Here is an 18,245-nt window from a genome sequence, read left to right as displayed (position 1 = left end):
GAAGGTGTGTCCTGTAGAGACTTTTACATCTGAAAAGTTTGGATGAATACTAGTAGAAGGCACACATTTTAGGCACTGCTGGGATTCGAACCCAGGATCTCCTGTTTACTAGACAGGCGCTTTAACCAACTAAGCCACAGCGCCAGGTACTTACTTTGGTTTGATACTTTTGTATTCAAAGTCTAAAAGAGGTAGCATGTCAGGAAAAGAGCTGATTAAGTCATGATTAGGTTCCTTTGAAGTTAGAGGATTATTTCCAAAAGCTGAAAAGTGTGCAGGCTTCTATTGAGGAATAAGGGAATGTCTCAAATCATTTCATTTTGGTTAAAATCTCTCAATACTCGTGTCTTAAATGTGTTGTGAACCTCCATTTACAATAAATCTAAACTCTGTTTAAGCTAGCAGAAATGGAAAGCATTTCTTGCTAGGTAGGTGGCCATCAATTGGCAGTAGCAGTTTTTGGCCTAAACCAGTGTTTTTCAAACCATTCTTGTTATATTCCTTTTTTAAAAATGGGGACTTGACGTGAGCTAATTAGTAGAGTATTCTGTAATCTGAGCTGGGTGTGTCCAACAGGGGAAATAAGACGAAGAGGAAAGGTAGGCTTCTGAAATACTTCATGTCCGAAAGGGTTTAATCATATGCTTGTCCAACACAAAGATATCTGAGCAAAAGTTTTTATGGATGACTCTGGTGGGACTCGAACCCACAGCCTTTGAATACCTCCATTCACAACCTAGAAGTCCAATGCGCTATCCATTGCGCCACAGAGCCACAACAACACACTTTCCAAGGCACTATGCCTTGTCCAGCACTTCTTAGCTTTCCAGTTCTTCCTTGCTGATACACACTGTTCAGCATGTAAAGACTTTCAAATGTGAAAAGTTTAAAAGTGCTCCCACAAATCCTGTGGCATAGGCACTGCTGGGATTTGAACCCAGGATCTCCTGTTTACAAGACAGGCGCTTTGACCAACTAAGCCACAGCGCCAGCTGTAATGCAAAGCATTTTGTTGGTATATAAAGCCTTAAAGAGGTAGCACATCTTGAAAACAGCTGATTACCTCATGAAAGTTTTCCCTTTGAGCCTTTATTCACAACCTAGAAGTCCAGAAGGTGTGTCCTGTAGAGACTTTTACATCTGAAAAGTTTGGATGAATACTAGTAGAAGCCACACATTTTAGGCACTGCTGGGATTCGAACCCAGGATCTCCTGTTTACTAGACAGGCGCTTTAACCAACTAAGCCACAGCGCCAGGTACTTACTTTGGTTTGATACTTTTGTATTCAAAGTCTAAAAGAGGTAGCATGTCAGGAAAAGAGCTGATTAAGTCATGATTAGGTTCCTTTGAAGTTAGAGGATTATTTTCAAAAGCTGAAAAGTGTGCAGGCTTCTATTGAGGAATAAGGGAATGTCTCAAATCATTTCATTTTGGTTAAAATCTCTCAATACTTGTGTCTTAAATGTGTTGTGAACCTCCATTTACAATAAATCTAAACTCTGTTTAAGCTAGCAGAAATGGAAAGCATTTCTTGCTAGGTAGGTGGCCATCAATTGGCAGTAGCAGTTTTTGGCCTAAACCAGTGTTTTTCAAACCATTCTTGTTATATTCCTTTTTTAAAAATGGGGACTTGACGTGAGCTAATTAGTAGAGTATTCTGTAATCTGAGCTGGGTGTGTCCAACAGGGGAAATAAGACGAAGAGGAAAGGTAGGCTTCTGAAATACTTCATGTCCGAAAAGGTTTAAGCATATGCTTGTCCAACACAAAGATATCTGAGCAAAAGTTTTTATGGATGACTCTGGTGGGACTCGAACCCACAGCCTTTGAATACCTCCATTCACAACCTAGAAGTCCAATGCGCTATCCATTGCGCCACAGAGCCACAACAACACACTTTCCAAGGCACTATGCCTTGTCCAGCACTTCTTAGCTTTCCAGTTCTTCCTTGCTGATACACACTGTTCAGCGTGTAAAGACTTTCAAATGTGAAAAGTTTAAAAGTGCTCCCACATATCCTGTGGCATAGACACTGCTGGGATTTGAACCCAGGATCTCCTGTTTACAAGACAGGCGCTTTGACCAACTAAGCCACAGCGCCAGCTGTAATGCAAAGCATTTTGTTGGTATATAAAGCCTTAAAGAGGTAGCACATCTTGAAAACAGCTGATTACCTCATGAAAGTTTTCCCTTTGAGCCTTTATTCACAACCTAGAAGTCCAGAAGGTGTGTCCTGTAGAGACTTTTACATCTGAAAAGTTTGGATGAATACTAGTAGAAGCCACACATTTTAGGCACTGCTGGGATTCGAACCCAGGATCTCCTGTTTACTAGACAGGCGCTTTAACCAACTAAGCCACAGCGCCAGGTACTTACTTTGGTTTGATACTTTTGTATTCAAAGTCTAAAAGAGGTAGCATGTCAGGAAAAGAGCTGATTAAGTCATGATTAGGTTCCTTTGAAGTTAGAGGATTATTTCCAAAAGCTGAAAAGTGTGCATGCTTCTATTGAGTAATAAGGGAATGTCTCAAATCATTTCATTTTGGTTAAAATCTCTCAATATTCGTGTCTCAAATGTGTTGTGAACCTCCATTTACAATAAATCTAAACTCTGTTTAAGCTAGCAGAAATGGAAAGCATTTCTTGCTAGGTAGGTGGCCATCAATTGGCAGTAGCAGTTTTTGGCCTAAACCAGTGTTTTTCAAACCATTCTTGTTATATTCCTTTTTTAAAAATGGGGACTTGACGTGAACTAATTAGTAGAGTATTCTGTAATCTGAGCTGGGTGTGTCCAACAGGGGAAATAAGACGAAGAGGAAAGGTAGGCTTCTGAAATACTTCATGTCCGAAAAGGTTTAAGCATATGCTTGTCCAACACAAAGATATCTGAGCAAAAGTTTTTATGGATGACTCTGGTGGGACTCGAACCCACAGCCTTTGAATACCTCCATTCACAACCTAGAAGTCCAATGCGCTATCCATTGCGCCACAGAGCCACAACAACACACTTTCCAAGGCACTATGCCTTGTCCAGCACTTCTTAGCTTTCCAGTTCTTCCTTGCTGATACACACTGTTCAGCATGTAAAGACTTTCAAATGTGAAAAGTTTAAAAGTGCTCCCACATATCCTGTGGCATAGGCACTGCTGGGATTTGAACCCAGGATCTCCTGTTTACAAGACAGGCGCTTTGACCAACTAAGCCACAGCGCCAGCTGTCACACAAAGCATTTTGTTGGTATATAAAGCCTTAAAGAGGTAGCACATCTTGAAAACAGCTGATAACCTCATGAAAGTTTTCCCTTTGAGCCTTTATTCACAACCTAGAAGTCCAGAAGGTGTGTCCTGTAGAGACTTTTACATCTGAAAAGTTTGGATGAATACTAGTAGAAGGCACACATTTTAGGCACTGCTGGGATTCGAACCCAGGATCTCCTGTTTACTAGACAGGCGCTTTAACCAACTAAGCCACAGCGCCAGGTACGTACTTTGGTTTGTTACTTTTGTATTCAAAGTCTAAAAGAGGTAGCATGTCAGGAAAAGAGCTGATTAAGTCATGATTAGGTTCCTTTGAAGTTAGAGGATTATTTCCAAAAGCTGAAAAGTGTGCAGGCTTCTATTGAGGAATAAGGGAATGTCTCAAATCATTTCATTTTGGTTAAAATCTCTCAATACTCGTGTCTTAAATGTGTTGTGAACCTCTATTTACAATAAATCTAAACTCTGTTTAAGCTAGCAGAAATGGAAAGCATTTCTTGCTAGGTAGGTGGCCATCAATTGGCAGTAGCAGTTTTTGGCCTAAACCAGTGTTTTTCAAACCATTCTTGTTATATTCCTTTTTTAAAAATGGGGACTTGACGTGAGCTAATTAGTAGAGTATTCTGTAATCTGAGCTGGGTGTGTCCAACAGGGGAAATAAGACGAAGAGGAAAGGTAGGCTTCTGAAATACTTCATGTCCGAAAAGGTTTAAGCATATGCTTGTCCAACACAAAGATATCTGAGCAAAAGTTTTTATGGATGACTCTGGTGGGACTCGAACCCACAGCCTTTGAATACCTCCATTCACAACCTAGAAGTCCAATGCGCTATCCATTGCGCCACAGAGCCACAACAACACACTTTCCAAGGCACTATGCCTTGTCCAGCACTTCTTAGCTTTCCAGTTCTTCCTTGCTGATACACACTGTTCAGCATGTAAAGACTTTCAAATGTGAAAAGTTTAAAAGTGCTCCCACATATCCTGTGGCATAGGCACTGCTGGGATTTGAACCCAGGATCTCCTGTTTACAAGACAGGCGCTTTGACCAACTAAGCCACAGCGCCAGCTGTCACACAAAGAATTTTGTTGGTATATAAAGCCTTAAAGAGGTAGCACATCTTGAAAACAGCTGATAACCTCATGAAAGTTTTCCATTTGAGCCTTTATTCACAACCTAGAAGTCCAGAAGGTGTGTCCTGTAGAGACTTTTACATCTGAAAAGTTTGGATGAATACTAGTAGAAGGCACACATTTTAGGCACTGCTGGGATTCGAACCCAGGATCTCCTGTTTACTAGACAGGCGCTTTAACCAACTAAGCCAAAGCGCCAGGTACGTACTTTGGTTTGATACTTTTGAATTCAAAGTCTAAAAGAGGTAGCATGTCAGGAAAAGAGCTGATTAAGTCATGATTAGGTTCCTTTGAAGTTAGAGGATTATTTCCAAAAGCTGAAAAGTGTGCAGGCTTCTATTGAGGAATAAGGGAATGTCTCAAATCATTTCATTTTGGTTAAAATCTCTCAATACTCGTGTCTTAAATGTGTTGTGAACCTCCATTTACAATAAATCTAAACTCTGTTTAAGCTAGCAGAAATGGAAAGCATTTCTTGCTAGGTAGGTGGCCATCAATTGGCAGTAGCAGTTTTTGGCCTAAACCAGTGTTTTTCAAACCATTCTTGTTATATTCCTTTTTTAAAAATGGGGACTTGACGTGAGCTAATTAGTAGAGTATTCTGTAATCTGAGCTGGGTGTGTCCAACAGGGGAAATAAGACGAAGAGGAAAGTTAGGCTTCTGAAATACTTCATGTCCGAAAAGGTTTAAGCATATGCTTGTCCAACACAAAGATATCTGAGCAAAAGTTTTTATGGATGACTCTGGTGGGACTCGAACCCACAGCCTTTGAATACCTCCATTCACAACCTAGAAGTCCAATGCGCTATCCATTGCGCCACAGAGCCACAACAACACACTTTCCAAGGCACTATGCCTTGTCCAGCACTTCTTAGCTTTCCAGTTCTTCCTTGCTGATACACACTGTTCAGCATGTAAAGACTTTCAAATGTGAAAAGTTTAAAAGTGCTCCCACATATCCTGTGGCATAGGCACTGCTGGGATTTGAACCCAGGATCTCCTGTTTACAAGACAGGCGCTTTGACCAACTAAGCCACAGCGCCAGCTGTCACACAAAGCATTTTGTTGGTATATAAAGCCTTAAAGAGGTAGCACATCTTGAAAACAGCTGATAACCTCATGAAAGTTTTCCCTTTGAGCCTTTATTCACAACCTAGAAGTCCAGAAGGTGTGTCCTGTAGAGACTTTTACATCTGAAAAGTTTGGATGAATACTAGTAGAAGGCACACATTTTAGGCACTGCTGGGATTCGAACCCAGGATCTCCTGTTTACTAGACAGGCGCTTTAACCAACTAAGCCACAGCGCCAGGTACTTACTTTGGTTTGATACTTTTGTATTCAAAGTCTAAAAGAGGTAGCATGTCAGGAAAAGAGCTGATTAAGTCATGATTAGGTTCCTTTGAAGTTAGAGGATTATTTCCAAAAGCTGAAAAGTGTGCAGGCTTCTATTGAGGAATAAGGGAATGTCTCAAATCATTTCATTTTGGTTAAAATCTCTCAATACTCGTGTCTTAAATGTGTTGTGAACCTCCATTTACAATAAATCTAAACTCTGTTTAAGCTAGCAGAAATGGAAAGCATTTCTTGCTAGGTAGGTGGCCATCAATTGGCAGTAGCAGTTTTTGGCCTAAACCAGTGTTTTTCAAACCATTCTTGTTATATTCCTTTTTTAAAAATGGGGACTTGACGTGAGCTAATTAGTAGAGTATTCTGTAATCTGAGCTGGGTGTGTCCAACAGGGGAAATAAGACGAAGAGGAAAGGTAGGCTTCTGAAATACTTCATGTCCGAAAAGGTTTAAGCATATGCTTGTCCAACACAAAGATATCTGAGCAAAAGTTTTTATGGATGACTCTGGTGGGACTCGAACCCACAGCCTTTGAATACCTCCATTCACAACCTAGAAGTCCAATGCGCTATCCATTGCGCCACAGAGCCACAACAACACACTTTCCAAGGCACTATGCCTTGTCCAGCACTTCTTAGCTTTCCAGTTCTTCCTTGCTGATACACACTGTTCAGCATGTAAAGACTTTCAAATGTGAAAAGTTTAAAAGTGCTCCCACATATCCTGTGGCATAGGCACTGCTGGGATTTGAACCCAGGATCTCCTGTTTACAAGACAGGCGCTTTGACCAACTAAGCCACAGCGCCAGCTGTCACCCAAAGCATTTTGTTGGTATATAAAGCCTTAAAGAGGTAGCACATCTTGAAAACAGCTGATAACCTCATGAAAGTTTTCCCTTTGAGCCTTTATTCACAACCTAGAAGTCCAGAAGGTGTGTCCTGTAGAGACTTTTACATCTGAAAAGTTTGGATGAATACTAGTAGAAGGCACACATTTCAGGCACTGCTGGGATTCGAACCCAGGATCTCCTGTTTACTAGACAGGCGCTTTAACCAACTAAGCCACAGCGCCAGGTACGTGCTTTGGGTTGATACTTTTGTATTCAAAGTCTAAAAGAGGTAGCATGTCAGGAAAAGAGCTGATTAAGTCATGATTAGGTTCCTTTGAAGTTAGAGGATTATTTCCAAAAGCTGAAAAGTGTGCAGGCTTCTATTGAGGAATAAGGGAATGTCTCAAATCATTTCATTTTGGTTAAAATCTCTCAATACTCGTGTCTTAAATGTGTTGTGAACCTCTATTTACAATAAATCTAAACTCTGTTTAAGCTAGCAGAAATGGAAAGCATTTCTTGCTAGGTAGGTGGCCATCAATTGGCAGTAGCAGTTTTTGGCCTAAACCAGTGTTTTTCAAACCATTCTTGTTATATTCCTTTTTTAAAAATGGGGACTTGACGTGAGCTAATTAGTAGAGTATTCTGTAATCTGAGCTGGGTGTGTCCAACAGGGGAAATAAGACGAAGAGGAAAGGTAGGCTTCTGAAATACTTCATGTCCGAAAAGGTTTAAGCATATGCTTGTCCAACACAAAGATATCTGAGCAAAAGTTTTTATGGATGACTCTGGTGGGACTCGAACCCACAGCCTTTGAATACCTCCATTCACAACCTAGAAGTCCAATGCGCTATCCATTGCGCCACAGAGCCACAACAACACACTTTCCAAGGCACTATGCCTTGTCCAGCACTTCTTAGCTTTCCAGTTCTTCCTTGCTGATACACACTGTTCAGCATGTAAAGACTTTCAAATGTGAAAAGTTTAAAAGTGCTCCCACATATCCTGTGGCATAGGCACTGCTGGGATTTGAACCCAGGATCTCCTGTTTACAAGACAGGCGCTTTGACCAACTAAGCCACAGCGCCAGCTGTCACACAAAGCATTTTGTTGGTATATAAAGCCTTAAAGAGGTAGCACATCTTGAAAACAGCTGATAACCTCATGAAAGTTTTCCCTTTGAGCCTTTATTCACAACCTAGAAGTCCAGAAGGTGTGTCCTGTAGAGACTTTTACATCTGAAAAGTTTGGATGAATACTAGTAGAAGGCACACATTTTAGGCACTGCTGGGATTCGAACCCAGGATCTCCTGTTTACTAGACAGGCGCTTTAACCAATTAAGCCACAGCGCCAGGTACGTACTTTGGTTTGATACTTTTGAATTCAAAGTCTAAAAGAGGTAGCATGTCAGGAAAAGAGCTGATTAAGTCATGATTAGGTTCCTTTGAAGTTAGAGGATTATTTCCAAAAGCTGAAAAGTGTGCAGGCTTCTATTGAGGAATAAGGGAATGTCTCAAATCATTTCATTTTGGTTAAAATCTCTCAATACTCGTGTCTTAAATGTGTTGTGAACCTCCATTTACAATAAATCTAAACTCTGTTTAAGCTAGCAGAAATGGAAAGCATTTCTTGCTAGGTAGGTGGCCATCAATTGGCAGTAGCAGTTTTTGGCCTAAACCAGTGTTTTTCAAACCATTCTTGTTATATTCCTTTTTTAAAAATGGGGACTTGACGTGAGCTAATTAGTAGAGTATTCTGTAATCTGAGCTGGGTGTGTCCAACAGGGGAAATAAGACGAAGAGGAAAGTTAGGCTTCTGAAATACTTCATGTCCGAAAAGGTTTAAGCATATGCTTGTCCAACACAAAGATATCTGAGCAAAAGTTTTTATGGATGACTCTGGTGGGACTCGAACCCACAGCCTTTGAATACCTCCATTCACAACCTAGAAGTCCAATGCGCTATCCATTGCGCCACAGAGCCACAACAACACACTTTCCAAGGCACTATGCCTTGTCCAGCACTTCTTAGCTTTCCAGTTCTTCCTTGCTGATACACACTGTTCAGCATGTAAAGACTTTCAAATGTGAAAAGTTTAAAAGTGCTCCCACATATCCCGTGGCATAGGCACTGCTGGGATTTGAACCCAGGATCTCCTGTTTACAAGACAGGCGCTTTGACCAACTAAGCCACAGCGCCAGCTGTCACACAAAGCATTTTGTTGGTATATAAAGCCTTAAAGAGGTAGCACATCTTGAAAACAGCTGATAACCTCATGAAAGTTTTCCCTTTGAGCCTTTATTCACAACCTAGAAGTCCAGAAGGTGTGTCCTGTAGAGACTTTTACATCTGAAAAGTTTGGATGAATACTAGTAGAAGGCACACATTTTAGGCACTGCTGGGATTCGAACCCAGGATCTCCTGTTTACTAGACAGGCGCTTTAACCAACTAAGCCACAGCGCCAGGTACTTACTTTGGTTTGATACTTTTGTATTCAAAGTCTAAAAGAGGTAGCATGTCAGGAAAAGAGCTGATTAAGTCATGATTAGGTTCCTTTGAAGTTAGAGGATTATTTCCAAAAGCTGAAAAGTGTGCAGGCTTCTATTGAGGAATAAGGGAATGTCTCAAATCATTTCATTTTGGTTAAAATCTCTCAATACTCGTGTCTTAAATGTGTTGTGAACCTCCATTTACAATAAATCTAAACTCTGTTTAAGCTAGCAGAAATGGAAAGCATTTCTTGCTAGGTAGGTGGCCATCAATTGGCAGTAGCAGTTTTTGGCCTAAACCAGTGTTTTTCAAACCATTCTTGTTATATTCCTTTTTTAAAAATGGGGACTTGACGTGAGCTAATTAGTAGAGTATTCTGTAATCTGAGCTGGGTGTGTCCAACAGGGGAAATAAGACGAAGAGGAAAGGTAGGCTTCTGAAATACTTCATGTCCGAAAAGGTTTAAGCATATGCTTGTCCAACACAAAGATATCTGAGCAAAAGTTTTTATGGATGACTCTGGTGGGACTCGAACCCACAGCCTTTGAATACCTCCATTCACAACCTAGAAGTCCAATGCGCTATCCATTGCGCCACAGAGCCACAACAACACACTTTCCAAGGCACTATGCCTTGTCCAGCACTTCTTAGCTTTCCAGTTCTTCCTTGCTGATACACACTGTTCAGCATGTAAAGACTTTCAAATGTGAAAAGTTTAAAAGTGCTCCCACATATCCTGTGGCATAGGCACTGCTGGGATTTGAACCCAGGATCTCCTGTTTACAAGACAGGCGCTTTGACCAACTAAGCCACAGCGCCAGCTGTCACCCAAAGCATTTTGTTGGTATATAAAGCCTTAAAGAGGTAGCACATCTTGAAAACAGCTGATAACCTCGTGAAAGTTTTCCCTTTGAGCCTTTATTCACAACCTAGAAGTCCAGAAGGTGTGTCCTGTAGAGACTTTTACATCTGAAAAGTTTGGATGAATACTAGTAGAAGGCACACATTTTAGGCACTGCTGGGATTCGAACCCAGGATCTCCTGTTTACTAGACAGGCGCTTTAACCAACTAAGCCACAGCGCCAGGTACGTGCTTTGGTTTGATACTTTTGTATTCAAAGTCTAAAAGAGGTAGCATGTCAGGAAAAGAGCTGATTAAGTCATGATTAGGTTCCTTTGAAGTTAGAGGATTATTTCCAAAAGCTGAAAAGTGTGCAGGCTTCTATTGAGGAATAAGGGAATGTCTCAAATCATTTCATTTTGGTTAAAATCTCTCAATACTCGTGTCTTAAATGTGTTGTGAACCTCTATTTACAATAAATCTAAACTCTGTTTAAGCTAGCAGAAATGGAAAGCATTTCTTGCTAGGTAGGTGGCCATCAATTGGCAGTAGCAGTTTTTGGCCTAAACCAGTGTTTTTCAAACCATTCTTGTTATATTCCTTTTTTAAAAATGGGGACTTGACGTGAGCTAATTAGTAGAGTATTCTGTAATCTGAGCTGGGTGTGTCCAACAGGGGAAATAAGACGAAGAGGAAAGGTAGGCTTCTGAAATACTTCATGTCCGAAAAGGTTTAAGCATATGCTTGTCCAACACAAAGATATCTGAGCAAAAGTTTTTATGGATGACTCTGGTGGGACTCGAACCCACAGCCTTTGAATACCTCCATTCACAACCTAGAAGTCCAATGCGCTATCCATTGCGCCACAGAGCCACAACAACACACTTTCCAAGGCACTATGCCTTGTCCAGCACTTCTTAGCTTTCCAGTTCTTCCTTGCTGATACACACTGTTCAGCATGTAAAGACTTTCAAATGTGAAAAGTTTAAAAGTGCTCCCACATATCCTGTGGCATAGGCACTGCTGGGATTTGAACCCAGGATCTCCTGTTTACAAGACAGGCGCTTTGACCAACTAAGCCACAGCGCCAGCTGTCACACAAAGCATTTTGTTGATATATAAAGCCTTAAAGAGGTAGCACATCATGAAAACAGCTGATAACCTCATGAAAGTTTTCCCTTTGAGCCTTTATTCACAACCTAGAAGTCCAGAAGGTGTGTCCTGTAGAGACTTTTACATCTGAAAAGTTTGGATGAATACTAGTAGAAGGCACACATTTTAGGCACTGCTGGGATTCGAACCCAGGATCTCCTGTTTACTAGACAGGCGCTTTAACCAACTAAGCCACAGCGCCAGGTACGTACTTTGGTTTGATACTTTTGAATTCAAAGTCTAAAAGAGGTAGCATGTCAGGAAAAGAGCTGATTAAGTCATGATTAGGTTCCTTTGAAGTTAGAGGATTATTTCCAAAAGCTGAAAAGTGTGCAGGCTTCTATTGAGGAATAAGGGAATGTCTCAAATCATTTCATTTTGGTTAAAATCTCTCAATACTCGTGTCTTAAATGTGTTGTGAACCTCCATTTACAATAAATCTAAACTCTGTTTAAGCTAGCAGAAATGGAAAGCATTTCTTGCTAGGTAGGTGGCCATCAATTGGCAGTAGCAGTTTTTGGCCTAAACCAGTGTTTTTCAAACCATTCTTGTTATATTCCTTTTTTAAAAATGGGGACTTGACGTGAGCTAATTAGTAGAGTATTCTGTAATCTGAGCTGGGTGTGTCCAACAGGGGAAATAAGACGAAGAGGAAAGTTAGGCTTCTGAAATACTTCATGTCCGAAAAGGTTTAAGCATATGCTTGTCCAACACAAAGATATCTGAGCAAAAGTTTTTATGGATGACTCTGGTGGGACTCGAACCCACAGCCTTTGAATACCTCCATTCACAACCTAGAAGTCCAATGCGCTATCCATTGCGCCACAGAGCCACAACAACACACTTTCCAAGGCACTATGCCTTGTCCAGCACTTCTTAGCTTTCCAGTTCTTCCTTGCTGATACACACTGTTCAGCATGTAAAGACTTTCAAATGTGAAAAGTTTAAAAGTGCTCCCACATATCCCGTGGCATAGGCACTGCTGGGATTTGAACCCAGGATCTCCTGTTTACAAGACAGGCGCTTTGACCAACTAAGCCACAGCGCCAGCTGTCACACAAAGCATTTTGTTGGTATATAAAGCCTTAAAGAGGTAGCACATCTTGAAAACAGCTGATAACCTCATGAAAGTTTTCCCTTTGAGCCTTTATTCACAACCTAGAAGTCCAGAAGGTGTGTCCTGTAGAGACTTTTACATCTGAAAAGTTTGGATGAATACTAGTAGAAGGCACACATTTTAGGCACTGCTGGGATTCGAACCCAGGATCTCCTGTTTACTAGACAGGCGCTTTAACCAACTAAGCCACAGCGCCAGGTACTTACTTTGGTTTGATACTTTTGTATTCAAAGTCTAAAAGAGGTAGCATGTCAGGAAAAGAGCTGATTAAGTCATGATTAGGTTCCTTTGAAGTTAGAGGATTATTTCCAAAAGCTGAAAAGTGTGCAGGCTTCTATTGAGGAATAAGGGAATGTCTCAAATCATTTCATTTTGGTTAAAATCTCTCAATACTCGTGTCTTAAATGTGTTGTGAACCTCCATTTACAATAAATCTAAACTCTGTTTAAGCTAGCAGAAATGGAAAGCATTTCTTGCTAGGTAGGTGGCCATCAATTGGCAGTAGCAGTTTTTGGCCTAAACCAGTGTTTTTCAAACCATTCTTGTTATATTCCTTTTTTAAAAATGGGGACTTGACGTGAGCTAATTAGTAGAGTATTCTGTAATCTGAGCTGGGTGTGTCCAACAGGGGAAATAAGACGAAGAGGAAAGGTAGGCTTCTGAAATACTTCATGTCCGAAAGGGTTTAATCATATGCTTGTCCAACACAAAGATATCTGAGCAAAAGTTTTTATGGATGACTCTGGTGGGACTCGAACCCACAGCCTTTGAATACCTCCATTCACAACCTAGAAGTCCAATGCGCTATCCATTGCGCCACAGAGCCACAACAACACACTTTCCAAGGCACTATGCCTTGTCCAGCACTTCTTAGCTTTCCAGTTCTTCCTTGCTGATACACACTGTTCAGCATGTAAAGACTTTCAAATGTGAAAAGTTTAAAAGTGCTCCCACAAATCCTGTGGCATAGGCACTGCTGGGATTTGAACCCAGGATCTCCTGTTTACAAGACAGGCGCTTTGACCAACTAAGCCACAGCGCCAGCTGTAATGCAAAGCATTTTGTTGGTATATAAAGCCTTAAAGAGGTAGCACATCTTGAAAACAGCTGATTACCTCATGAAAGTTTTCCCTTTGAGCCTTTATTCACAACCTAGAAGTCCAGAAGGTGTGTCCTGTAGAGACTTTTACATCTGAAAAGTTTGGATGAATACTAGTAGAAGCCACACATTTTAGGCACTGCTGGGATTCGAACCCAGGATCTCCTGTTTACTAGACAGGCGCTTTAACCAACTAAGCCACAGCGCCAGGTACTTACTTTGGTTTGATACTTTTGTATTCAAAGTCTAAAAGAGGTAGCATGTCAGGAAAAGAGCTGATTAAGTCATGATTAGGTTCCTTTGAAGTTAGAGGATTATTTTCAAAAGCTGAAAAGTGTGCAGGCTTCTATTGAGGAATAAGGGAATGTCTCAAATCATTTCATTTTGGTTAAAATCTCTCAATACTCGTGTCTTAAATGTGTTGTGAACCTCCATTTACAATAAATCTAAACTCTGTTTAAGCTAGCAGAAATGGAAAGCATTTCTTGCTAGGTAGGTGGCCATCAATTGGCAGTAGCAGTTTTTGGCCTAAACCAGTGTTTTTCAAACCATTCTTGTTATATTCCTTTTTTTAAAATGGGGACTTGACGTGAGCTAATTAGTAGAGTATTCTGTAATCTGAGCTGGGTGTGTCCAACAGGGGAAATAAGACGAAGAGGAAAGGTAGGCTTCTGAAATACTTCATGTCCGAAAAGGTTTAAGCATATGCTTGTCCAACACAAAGATATCTGAGCAAAAGTTTTTATGGATGACTCTGGTGGGACTCGAACCCACAGCCTTTGAATACCTCCATTCACAACCTAGAAGTCCAATGCGCTATCCATTGCGCCACAGAGCCACAACAACACACTTTCCAAGGCACTATGCCTTGTCCAGCACTTCTTAGCTTTCCAGTTCTTCCTTGCTGATACACACTGTTCAGCGTGTAAAGACTTTCAAATGTGAAAAGTGTAAAAGTGCTCCCACATATCCTGTGGCATAGGCACCGCTGGGATTTGAACCCAGGATCTCCTGTTTACAAGACAGGCGCTTTGACCAACTAAGCCACAGCGCCAGCTGTAATGCAAAGCATTTTGTTGGTATATAAAGCCTTAAAGAGGTAGCACATCTTGAAAACAGCTGATTACCTCATGAAAGTTTTCCCTTTGAGCCTTTATTCACAACCTAGAAGTCCAGAAGGTGTGTCCTGTAGAGACTTTTACATCTGAAAAGTTTGGATGAATACTAGTAGAAGCCACACATTTTAGGCACTGCTGGGATTCGAACCCAGGATCTCCTGTTTACTAGACAGGCGCTTTAACCAACTAAGCCACAGCGCCAGGTACTTACTTTGGTTTGATACTTTTGTATTCAAAGTCTAAAAGAGGTAGCATGTCAGGAAAAGAGCTGATTAAGTCATGATTAGGTTCCTTTGAAGTTAGAGGATTATTTCCAAAAGCTGAAAAGTGTGCATGCTTCTATTGAGTAATAAGGGAATGTCTCAAATCATTTCATTTTGGTTAAAATCTCTCAATATTCGTGTCTCAAATGTGTTGTGAACCTCCATTTACAATAAATCTAAACTCTGTTTAAGCTAGCAGAAATGGAAAGCATTTCTTGCTAGGTAGGTGGCCATCAATTGGCAGTAGCAGTTTTTGGCCTAAACCAGTGTTTTTCAAACCATTCTTGTTATATTCCTTTTTTAAAAATGGGGACTTGACGTGAGCTAATTAGTAGAGTATTCTGTAATCTGAGCTGGGTGTGTCCAACAGGGGAAATAAGACGAAGAGGAAAGGTAGGCTTCTGAAATACTTCATGTCCGAAAAGGTTTAAGCATATGCTTGTCCAACACAAAGATATCTGAGCAAAAGTTTTTATGGATGACTCTGGTGGGACTCGAACCCACAGCCTTTGAATACCTCCATTCACAACCTAGAAGTCCAATGCGCTATCCATTGCGCCACAGAGCCACAACAACACACTTTCCAAGGCACTATGCCTTGTCCAGCACTTCTTAGCTTTCCAGTTCTTCCTTGCTGATACACACTGTTCAGCATGTAAAGACTTTCAAATGTGAAAAGTTTAAAAGTGCTCCCACATATCCTGTGGCATAGGCACTGCTGGGATTTGAACCCAGGATCTCCTGTTTACAAGACAGGCGCTTTGACCAACTAAGCCACAGCGCCAGCTGTCACACAAAGCATTTTGTTGGTATATAAAGCCTTAAAGAGGTAGCACATCTTGAAAACAGCTGATAACCTCATGAAAGTTTTCCCTTTGAGCCTTTATTCACAACCTAGAAGTCCAGAAGGTGTGTCCTGTAGAGACTTTTACATCTGAAAAGTTTGGATGAATACTAGTAGAAGGCACAAATTTTAGGCACTGCTGGGATTCGAACCCAAGATCTCCTGTTTACTAGACAGGCGCTTTAACCAACTAAGCCACAGCGCCAGGTACGTACTTTGGTTTGATACTTTTGTATTCAAAGTCTAAAAGAGGTAGCATGTCAGGAAAAGAGCTGATTAAGTCATGATTAGGTTCCTTTGAAGTTAGAGGATTATTTCCAAAAGCTGAAAAGTGTGCAGGCTTCTATTGAGGAATAAGGGAATGTCTCAAATCATTTCATTTTGGTTAAAATCTCTCAATACTCGTGTCTTAAATGTGTTGTGAACCTCCATTTACAATAAATCTAAACTCTGTTTAAGCTAGCAGAAATGGAAAGCATTTCTTGCTAGGTAGGTGGCCATCAATTGGCAGTAGCAGTTTTTGGCCTAAACCAGTGTTTTTCAAACCATTCTTGTTATATTCCTTTTTTAAAAATGGGGACTTGACGTGAGCTAATTAGTAGAGTATTCTGTAATCTGAGCTGGGTGTGTCCAACAGGGGAAATAAGACGAAGAGGAAAGGTAGGCTTCTGAAATACTTCATGTCCGAAAGGGTTTAATCATATGCTTGTCCAACACAAAGATATCTGAGCAAAAGTTTTTATGGATGACTCTGGTGGGACTCGAACCCACAGCCTTTGAATACCTCCATTCACAACCTAGAAGTCCAATGCGCTATCCATTGCGCCACAGAGCCACAACAACACACTTTCCAAGGCACTATGCCTTGTCCAGCACTTCTTAGCTTTCCAGTTCTTCCTTGCTGATACACACTGTTCAGCATGTAAAGACTTTCAAATGTGAAAAGTTTAAAAGTGCTCCCACAAATCCTGTGGCATAGGCACTGCTGGGATTTGAACCCAGGATCTCCTGTTTACAAGACAGGCGCTTTGACCAACTAAGCCACAGCGCCAGCTGTAATGCAAAGCATTTTGTTGGTATATAAAGCCTTAAAGAGGTAGCACATCTTGAAAACAGCTGATTACCTCATGAAAGTTTTCCCTTTGAGCCTTTATTCACAACCTAGAAGTCCAGAAGGTGTGTCCTGTAGAGACTTTTACATCTGAAAAGTTTGGATGAATACTAGTAGAAGCCACACATTTTAGGCACTGCTGGGATTCGAACCCAGGATCTCCTGTTTACTAGACAGGCGCTTTAACCAACTAAGCCACAGCGCCAGGTACTTACTTTGGTTTGATACTTTTGTATTCAAAGTCTAAAAGAGGTAGCATGTCAGGAAAAGAGCTGATTAAGTCATGATTAGGTTCCTTTGAAGTTAGAGGATTATTTTCAAAAGCTGAAAAGTGTGCAGGCTTCTATTGAGGAATAAGGGAATGTCTCAAATCATTTCATTTTGGTTAAAATCTCTCAATACTCGTGTCTTAAATGTGTTGTGAACCTCCATTTACAATAAATCTAAACTCTGTTTAAGCTAGCAGAAATGGAAAGCATTTCTTGCTAGGTAGGTGGCCATCAATTGGCAGTAGCAGTTTTTGGCCTAAACCAGTGTTTTTCAAACCATTCTTGTTATATTCCTTTTTTTAAAATGGGGACTTGACGTGAGCTAATTAGTAGAGTATTCTGTAATCTGAGCTGGGTGTGTCCAACAGGGGAAATAAGACGAAGAGGAAAGGTAGGCTTCTGAAATACTTCATGTCCGAAAAGGTTTAAGCATATGCTTGTCCAACACAAAGATATCTGAGCAAAAGTTTTTATGGATGACTCTGGTGGGACTCGAACCCACAGCCTTTGAATACCTCCATTCACAACCTAGAAGTCCAATGCGCTATCCATTGCGCCACAGAGCCACAACAACACACTTTCCAAGGCACTATGCCTTGTCCAGCACTTCTTAGCTTTCCAGTTCTTCCTTGCTGATACACACTGTTCAGCGTGTAAAGACTTTCAAATGTGAAAAGTGTAAAAGTGCTCCCACATATCCTGTGGCATAGGCACCGCTGGGATTTGAACCCAGGATCTCCTGTTTACAAGACAGGCGCTTTGACCAACTAAGCCACAGCGCCAGCTGTAATGCAAAGCATTTTGTTGGTATATAAAGCCTTAAAGAGGTAGCACATCTTGAAAACAGCTGATTACCTCATGAAAGTTTTCCCTTTGAGCCTTTATTCACAACCTAGAAGTCCAGAAGGTGTGTCCTGTAGAGACTTTTACATCTGAAAAGTTTGGATGAATACTAGTAGAAGCCACACATTTTAGGCACTGCTGGGATTCGAACCCAGGATCTCCTGTTTACTAGACAGGCGCTTTAACCAACTAAGCCACAGCGCCAGGTACTTACTTTGGTTTGATACTTTTGTATTCAAAGTCTAAAAGAGGTAGCATGTCAGGAAAAGAGCTGATTAAGTCATGATTAGGTTCCTTTGAAGTTAGAGGATTATTTCCAAAAGCTGAAAAGTGTGCATGCTTCTATTGAGTAATAAGGGAATGTCTCAAATCATTTCATTTTGGTTAAAATCTCTCAATATTCGTGTCTCAAATGTGTTGTGAACCTCCATTTACAATAAATCTAAACTCTGTTTAAGCTAGCAGAAATGGAAAGCATTTCTTGCTAGGTAGGTGGCCATCAATTGGCAGTAGCAGTTTTTGGCCTAAA

The 18,245-nt window shown here is 40.9% G+C and overlaps 49 non-coding genes across 49 annotated transcripts; all 49 read right to left on the bottom strand.

Annotated features, from left to right (window-relative positions):
* Positions 1-70: 70 nt before the first annotated feature.
* On the bottom strand, positions 71-144 carry trnat-agu (transfer RNA threonine (anticodon AGU)). The gene has a single exon. It is a non-coding gene; the product is annotated as a tRNA-Thr (tRNA).
* Positions 145-685: 541 nt separating this feature from the next.
* Positions 686-774, bottom strand: trnar-ucu (transfer RNA arginine (anticodon UCU)). Its single transcript is given in 2 exon segments — positions 686-721; positions 738-774. It is a non-coding gene; the product is annotated as a tRNA-Arg (tRNA).
* A 142-nt stretch (positions 775-916) lies between these two features.
* Positions 917-990, bottom strand: trnat-ugu (transfer RNA threonine (anticodon UGU)). Its single transcript has one exon. It is a non-coding gene; the product is annotated as a tRNA-Thr (tRNA).
* Positions 991-1,181: 191 nt separating this feature from the next.
* Positions 1,182-1,255, bottom strand: trnat-agu (transfer RNA threonine (anticodon AGU)). Its single transcript has one exon. It is a non-coding gene; the product is annotated as a tRNA-Thr (tRNA).
* Positions 1,256-1,796: 541 nt separating this feature from the next.
* trnar-ucu (transfer RNA arginine (anticodon UCU)) lies at positions 1,797-1,885 on the bottom strand. Its single transcript is given in 2 exon segments — positions 1,797-1,832; positions 1,849-1,885. It is a non-coding gene; the product is annotated as a tRNA-Arg (tRNA).
* A 142-nt stretch (positions 1,886-2,027) lies between these two features.
* On the bottom strand, positions 2,028-2,101 carry trnat-ugu (transfer RNA threonine (anticodon UGU)). Its single transcript has one exon. It is a non-coding gene; the product is annotated as a tRNA-Thr (tRNA).
* Positions 2,102-2,292: 191 nt separating this feature from the next.
* trnat-agu (transfer RNA threonine (anticodon AGU)) lies at positions 2,293-2,366 on the bottom strand. The gene has a single exon. It is a non-coding gene; the product is annotated as a tRNA-Thr (tRNA).
* Positions 2,367-2,907: 541 nt separating this feature from the next.
* On the bottom strand, positions 2,908-2,996 carry trnar-ucu (transfer RNA arginine (anticodon UCU)). Its single transcript is given in 2 exon segments — positions 2,908-2,943; positions 2,960-2,996. It is a non-coding gene; the product is annotated as a tRNA-Arg (tRNA).
* A 142-nt stretch (positions 2,997-3,138) lies between these two features.
* On the bottom strand, positions 3,139-3,212 carry trnat-ugu (transfer RNA threonine (anticodon UGU)). Its single transcript has one exon. It is a non-coding gene; the product is annotated as a tRNA-Thr (tRNA).
* A 191-nt stretch (positions 3,213-3,403) lies between these two features.
* On the bottom strand, positions 3,404-3,477 carry trnat-agu (transfer RNA threonine (anticodon AGU)). The gene has a single exon. It is a non-coding gene; the product is annotated as a tRNA-Thr (tRNA).
* Positions 3,478-4,018: 541 nt separating this feature from the next.
* trnar-ucu (transfer RNA arginine (anticodon UCU)) lies at positions 4,019-4,107 on the bottom strand. Its single transcript is given in 2 exon segments — positions 4,019-4,054; positions 4,071-4,107. It is a non-coding gene; the product is annotated as a tRNA-Arg (tRNA).
* Positions 4,108-4,249: 142 nt separating this feature from the next.
* trnat-ugu (transfer RNA threonine (anticodon UGU)) lies at positions 4,250-4,323 on the bottom strand. Its single transcript has one exon. It is a non-coding gene; the product is annotated as a tRNA-Thr (tRNA).
* Positions 4,324-4,514: 191 nt separating this feature from the next.
* Positions 4,515-4,588, bottom strand: trnat-agu (transfer RNA threonine (anticodon AGU)). The gene has a single exon. It is a non-coding gene; the product is annotated as a tRNA-Thr (tRNA).
* A 541-nt stretch (positions 4,589-5,129) lies between these two features.
* Positions 5,130-5,218, bottom strand: trnar-ucu (transfer RNA arginine (anticodon UCU)). The gene is given in 2 exon segments: positions 5,130-5,165; positions 5,182-5,218. It is a non-coding gene; the product is annotated as a tRNA-Arg (tRNA).
* Positions 5,219-5,360: 142 nt separating this feature from the next.
* On the bottom strand, positions 5,361-5,434 carry trnat-ugu (transfer RNA threonine (anticodon UGU)). Its single transcript has one exon. It is a non-coding gene; the product is annotated as a tRNA-Thr (tRNA).
* A 191-nt stretch (positions 5,435-5,625) lies between these two features.
* Positions 5,626-5,699, bottom strand: trnat-agu (transfer RNA threonine (anticodon AGU)). Its single transcript has one exon. It is a non-coding gene; the product is annotated as a tRNA-Thr (tRNA).
* A 541-nt stretch (positions 5,700-6,240) lies between these two features.
* Positions 6,241-6,329, bottom strand: trnar-ucu (transfer RNA arginine (anticodon UCU)). Its single transcript is given in 2 exon segments — positions 6,241-6,276; positions 6,293-6,329. It is a non-coding gene; the product is annotated as a tRNA-Arg (tRNA).
* A 142-nt stretch (positions 6,330-6,471) lies between these two features.
* Positions 6,472-6,545, bottom strand: trnat-ugu (transfer RNA threonine (anticodon UGU)). The gene has a single exon. It is a non-coding gene; the product is annotated as a tRNA-Thr (tRNA).
* Positions 6,546-6,736: 191 nt separating this feature from the next.
* trnat-agu (transfer RNA threonine (anticodon AGU)) lies at positions 6,737-6,810 on the bottom strand. The gene has a single exon. It is a non-coding gene; the product is annotated as a tRNA-Thr (tRNA).
* Positions 6,811-7,351: 541 nt separating this feature from the next.
* trnar-ucu (transfer RNA arginine (anticodon UCU)) lies at positions 7,352-7,440 on the bottom strand. The gene is given in 2 exon segments: positions 7,352-7,387; positions 7,404-7,440. It is a non-coding gene; the product is annotated as a tRNA-Arg (tRNA).
* Positions 7,441-7,582: 142 nt separating this feature from the next.
* On the bottom strand, positions 7,583-7,656 carry trnat-ugu (transfer RNA threonine (anticodon UGU)). The gene has a single exon. It is a non-coding gene; the product is annotated as a tRNA-Thr (tRNA).
* A 191-nt stretch (positions 7,657-7,847) lies between these two features.
* On the bottom strand, positions 7,848-7,921 carry trnat-agu (transfer RNA threonine (anticodon AGU)). The gene has a single exon. It is a non-coding gene; the product is annotated as a tRNA-Thr (tRNA).
* Positions 7,922-8,462: 541 nt separating this feature from the next.
* trnar-ucu (transfer RNA arginine (anticodon UCU)) lies at positions 8,463-8,551 on the bottom strand. Its single transcript is given in 2 exon segments — positions 8,463-8,498; positions 8,515-8,551. It is a non-coding gene; the product is annotated as a tRNA-Arg (tRNA).
* A 142-nt stretch (positions 8,552-8,693) lies between these two features.
* trnat-ugu (transfer RNA threonine (anticodon UGU)) lies at positions 8,694-8,767 on the bottom strand. Its single transcript has one exon. It is a non-coding gene; the product is annotated as a tRNA-Thr (tRNA).
* A 191-nt stretch (positions 8,768-8,958) lies between these two features.
* trnat-agu (transfer RNA threonine (anticodon AGU)) lies at positions 8,959-9,032 on the bottom strand. Its single transcript has one exon. It is a non-coding gene; the product is annotated as a tRNA-Thr (tRNA).
* Positions 9,033-9,573: 541 nt separating this feature from the next.
* Positions 9,574-9,662, bottom strand: trnar-ucu (transfer RNA arginine (anticodon UCU)). The gene is given in 2 exon segments: positions 9,574-9,609; positions 9,626-9,662. It is a non-coding gene; the product is annotated as a tRNA-Arg (tRNA).
* A 142-nt stretch (positions 9,663-9,804) lies between these two features.
* trnat-ugu (transfer RNA threonine (anticodon UGU)) lies at positions 9,805-9,878 on the bottom strand. The gene has a single exon. It is a non-coding gene; the product is annotated as a tRNA-Thr (tRNA).
* Positions 9,879-10,069: 191 nt separating this feature from the next.
* Positions 10,070-10,143, bottom strand: trnat-agu (transfer RNA threonine (anticodon AGU)). Its single transcript has one exon. It is a non-coding gene; the product is annotated as a tRNA-Thr (tRNA).
* Positions 10,144-10,684: 541 nt separating this feature from the next.
* Positions 10,685-10,773, bottom strand: trnar-ucu (transfer RNA arginine (anticodon UCU)). Its single transcript is given in 2 exon segments — positions 10,685-10,720; positions 10,737-10,773. It is a non-coding gene; the product is annotated as a tRNA-Arg (tRNA).
* A 142-nt stretch (positions 10,774-10,915) lies between these two features.
* trnat-ugu (transfer RNA threonine (anticodon UGU)) lies at positions 10,916-10,989 on the bottom strand. The gene has a single exon. It is a non-coding gene; the product is annotated as a tRNA-Thr (tRNA).
* Positions 10,990-11,180: 191 nt separating this feature from the next.
* trnat-agu (transfer RNA threonine (anticodon AGU)) lies at positions 11,181-11,254 on the bottom strand. The gene has a single exon. It is a non-coding gene; the product is annotated as a tRNA-Thr (tRNA).
* A 541-nt stretch (positions 11,255-11,795) lies between these two features.
* Positions 11,796-11,884, bottom strand: trnar-ucu (transfer RNA arginine (anticodon UCU)). The gene is given in 2 exon segments: positions 11,796-11,831; positions 11,848-11,884. It is a non-coding gene; the product is annotated as a tRNA-Arg (tRNA).
* A 142-nt stretch (positions 11,885-12,026) lies between these two features.
* trnat-ugu (transfer RNA threonine (anticodon UGU)) lies at positions 12,027-12,100 on the bottom strand. Its single transcript has one exon. It is a non-coding gene; the product is annotated as a tRNA-Thr (tRNA).
* Positions 12,101-12,291: 191 nt separating this feature from the next.
* On the bottom strand, positions 12,292-12,365 carry trnat-agu (transfer RNA threonine (anticodon AGU)). The gene has a single exon. It is a non-coding gene; the product is annotated as a tRNA-Thr (tRNA).
* A 541-nt stretch (positions 12,366-12,906) lies between these two features.
* trnar-ucu (transfer RNA arginine (anticodon UCU)) lies at positions 12,907-12,995 on the bottom strand. The gene is given in 2 exon segments: positions 12,907-12,942; positions 12,959-12,995. It is a non-coding gene; the product is annotated as a tRNA-Arg (tRNA).
* Positions 12,996-13,137: 142 nt separating this feature from the next.
* trnat-ugu (transfer RNA threonine (anticodon UGU)) lies at positions 13,138-13,211 on the bottom strand. The gene has a single exon. It is a non-coding gene; the product is annotated as a tRNA-Thr (tRNA).
* Positions 13,212-13,402: 191 nt separating this feature from the next.
* On the bottom strand, positions 13,403-13,476 carry trnat-agu (transfer RNA threonine (anticodon AGU)). The gene has a single exon. It is a non-coding gene; the product is annotated as a tRNA-Thr (tRNA).
* A 541-nt stretch (positions 13,477-14,017) lies between these two features.
* Positions 14,018-14,106, bottom strand: trnar-ucu (transfer RNA arginine (anticodon UCU)). The gene is given in 2 exon segments: positions 14,018-14,053; positions 14,070-14,106. It is a non-coding gene; the product is annotated as a tRNA-Arg (tRNA).
* A 142-nt stretch (positions 14,107-14,248) lies between these two features.
* trnat-ugu (transfer RNA threonine (anticodon UGU)) lies at positions 14,249-14,322 on the bottom strand. The gene has a single exon. It is a non-coding gene; the product is annotated as a tRNA-Thr (tRNA).
* Positions 14,323-14,513: 191 nt separating this feature from the next.
* Positions 14,514-14,587, bottom strand: trnat-agu (transfer RNA threonine (anticodon AGU)). Its single transcript has one exon. It is a non-coding gene; the product is annotated as a tRNA-Thr (tRNA).
* A 541-nt stretch (positions 14,588-15,128) lies between these two features.
* On the bottom strand, positions 15,129-15,217 carry trnar-ucu (transfer RNA arginine (anticodon UCU)). The gene is given in 2 exon segments: positions 15,129-15,164; positions 15,181-15,217. It is a non-coding gene; the product is annotated as a tRNA-Arg (tRNA).
* A 142-nt stretch (positions 15,218-15,359) lies between these two features.
* Positions 15,360-15,433, bottom strand: trnat-ugu (transfer RNA threonine (anticodon UGU)). Its single transcript has one exon. It is a non-coding gene; the product is annotated as a tRNA-Thr (tRNA).
* A 191-nt stretch (positions 15,434-15,624) lies between these two features.
* trnat-agu (transfer RNA threonine (anticodon AGU)) lies at positions 15,625-15,698 on the bottom strand. Its single transcript has one exon. It is a non-coding gene; the product is annotated as a tRNA-Thr (tRNA).
* Positions 15,699-16,239: 541 nt separating this feature from the next.
* On the bottom strand, positions 16,240-16,328 carry trnar-ucu (transfer RNA arginine (anticodon UCU)). The gene is given in 2 exon segments: positions 16,240-16,275; positions 16,292-16,328. It is a non-coding gene; the product is annotated as a tRNA-Arg (tRNA).
* A 142-nt stretch (positions 16,329-16,470) lies between these two features.
* Positions 16,471-16,544, bottom strand: trnat-ugu (transfer RNA threonine (anticodon UGU)). Its single transcript has one exon. It is a non-coding gene; the product is annotated as a tRNA-Thr (tRNA).
* A 191-nt stretch (positions 16,545-16,735) lies between these two features.
* trnat-agu (transfer RNA threonine (anticodon AGU)) lies at positions 16,736-16,809 on the bottom strand. The gene has a single exon. It is a non-coding gene; the product is annotated as a tRNA-Thr (tRNA).
* Positions 16,810-17,350: 541 nt separating this feature from the next.
* trnar-ucu (transfer RNA arginine (anticodon UCU)) lies at positions 17,351-17,439 on the bottom strand. The gene is given in 2 exon segments: positions 17,351-17,386; positions 17,403-17,439. It is a non-coding gene; the product is annotated as a tRNA-Arg (tRNA).
* Positions 17,440-17,581: 142 nt separating this feature from the next.
* trnat-ugu (transfer RNA threonine (anticodon UGU)) lies at positions 17,582-17,655 on the bottom strand. Its single transcript has one exon. It is a non-coding gene; the product is annotated as a tRNA-Thr (tRNA).
* Positions 17,656-17,846: 191 nt separating this feature from the next.
* Positions 17,847-17,920, bottom strand: trnat-agu (transfer RNA threonine (anticodon AGU)). Its single transcript has one exon. It is a non-coding gene; the product is annotated as a tRNA-Thr (tRNA).
* Positions 17,921-18,245: the final 325 nt, after the last annotated feature.

The sequence above is a fragment of the Pseudorasbora parva genome, chromosome 8, assembly GCF_024679245.1.
Source record: "Pseudorasbora parva isolate DD20220531a chromosome 8, ASM2467924v1, whole genome shotgun sequence".
Taxonomy (NCBI): domain Eukaryota; kingdom Metazoa; phylum Chordata; class Actinopteri; order Cypriniformes; family Gobionidae; genus Pseudorasbora; species Pseudorasbora parva.
The sequence above is the reverse complement of the archived record's forward strand: the minus strand, read 5'-3'. Positions and strand labels throughout refer to the sequence as shown.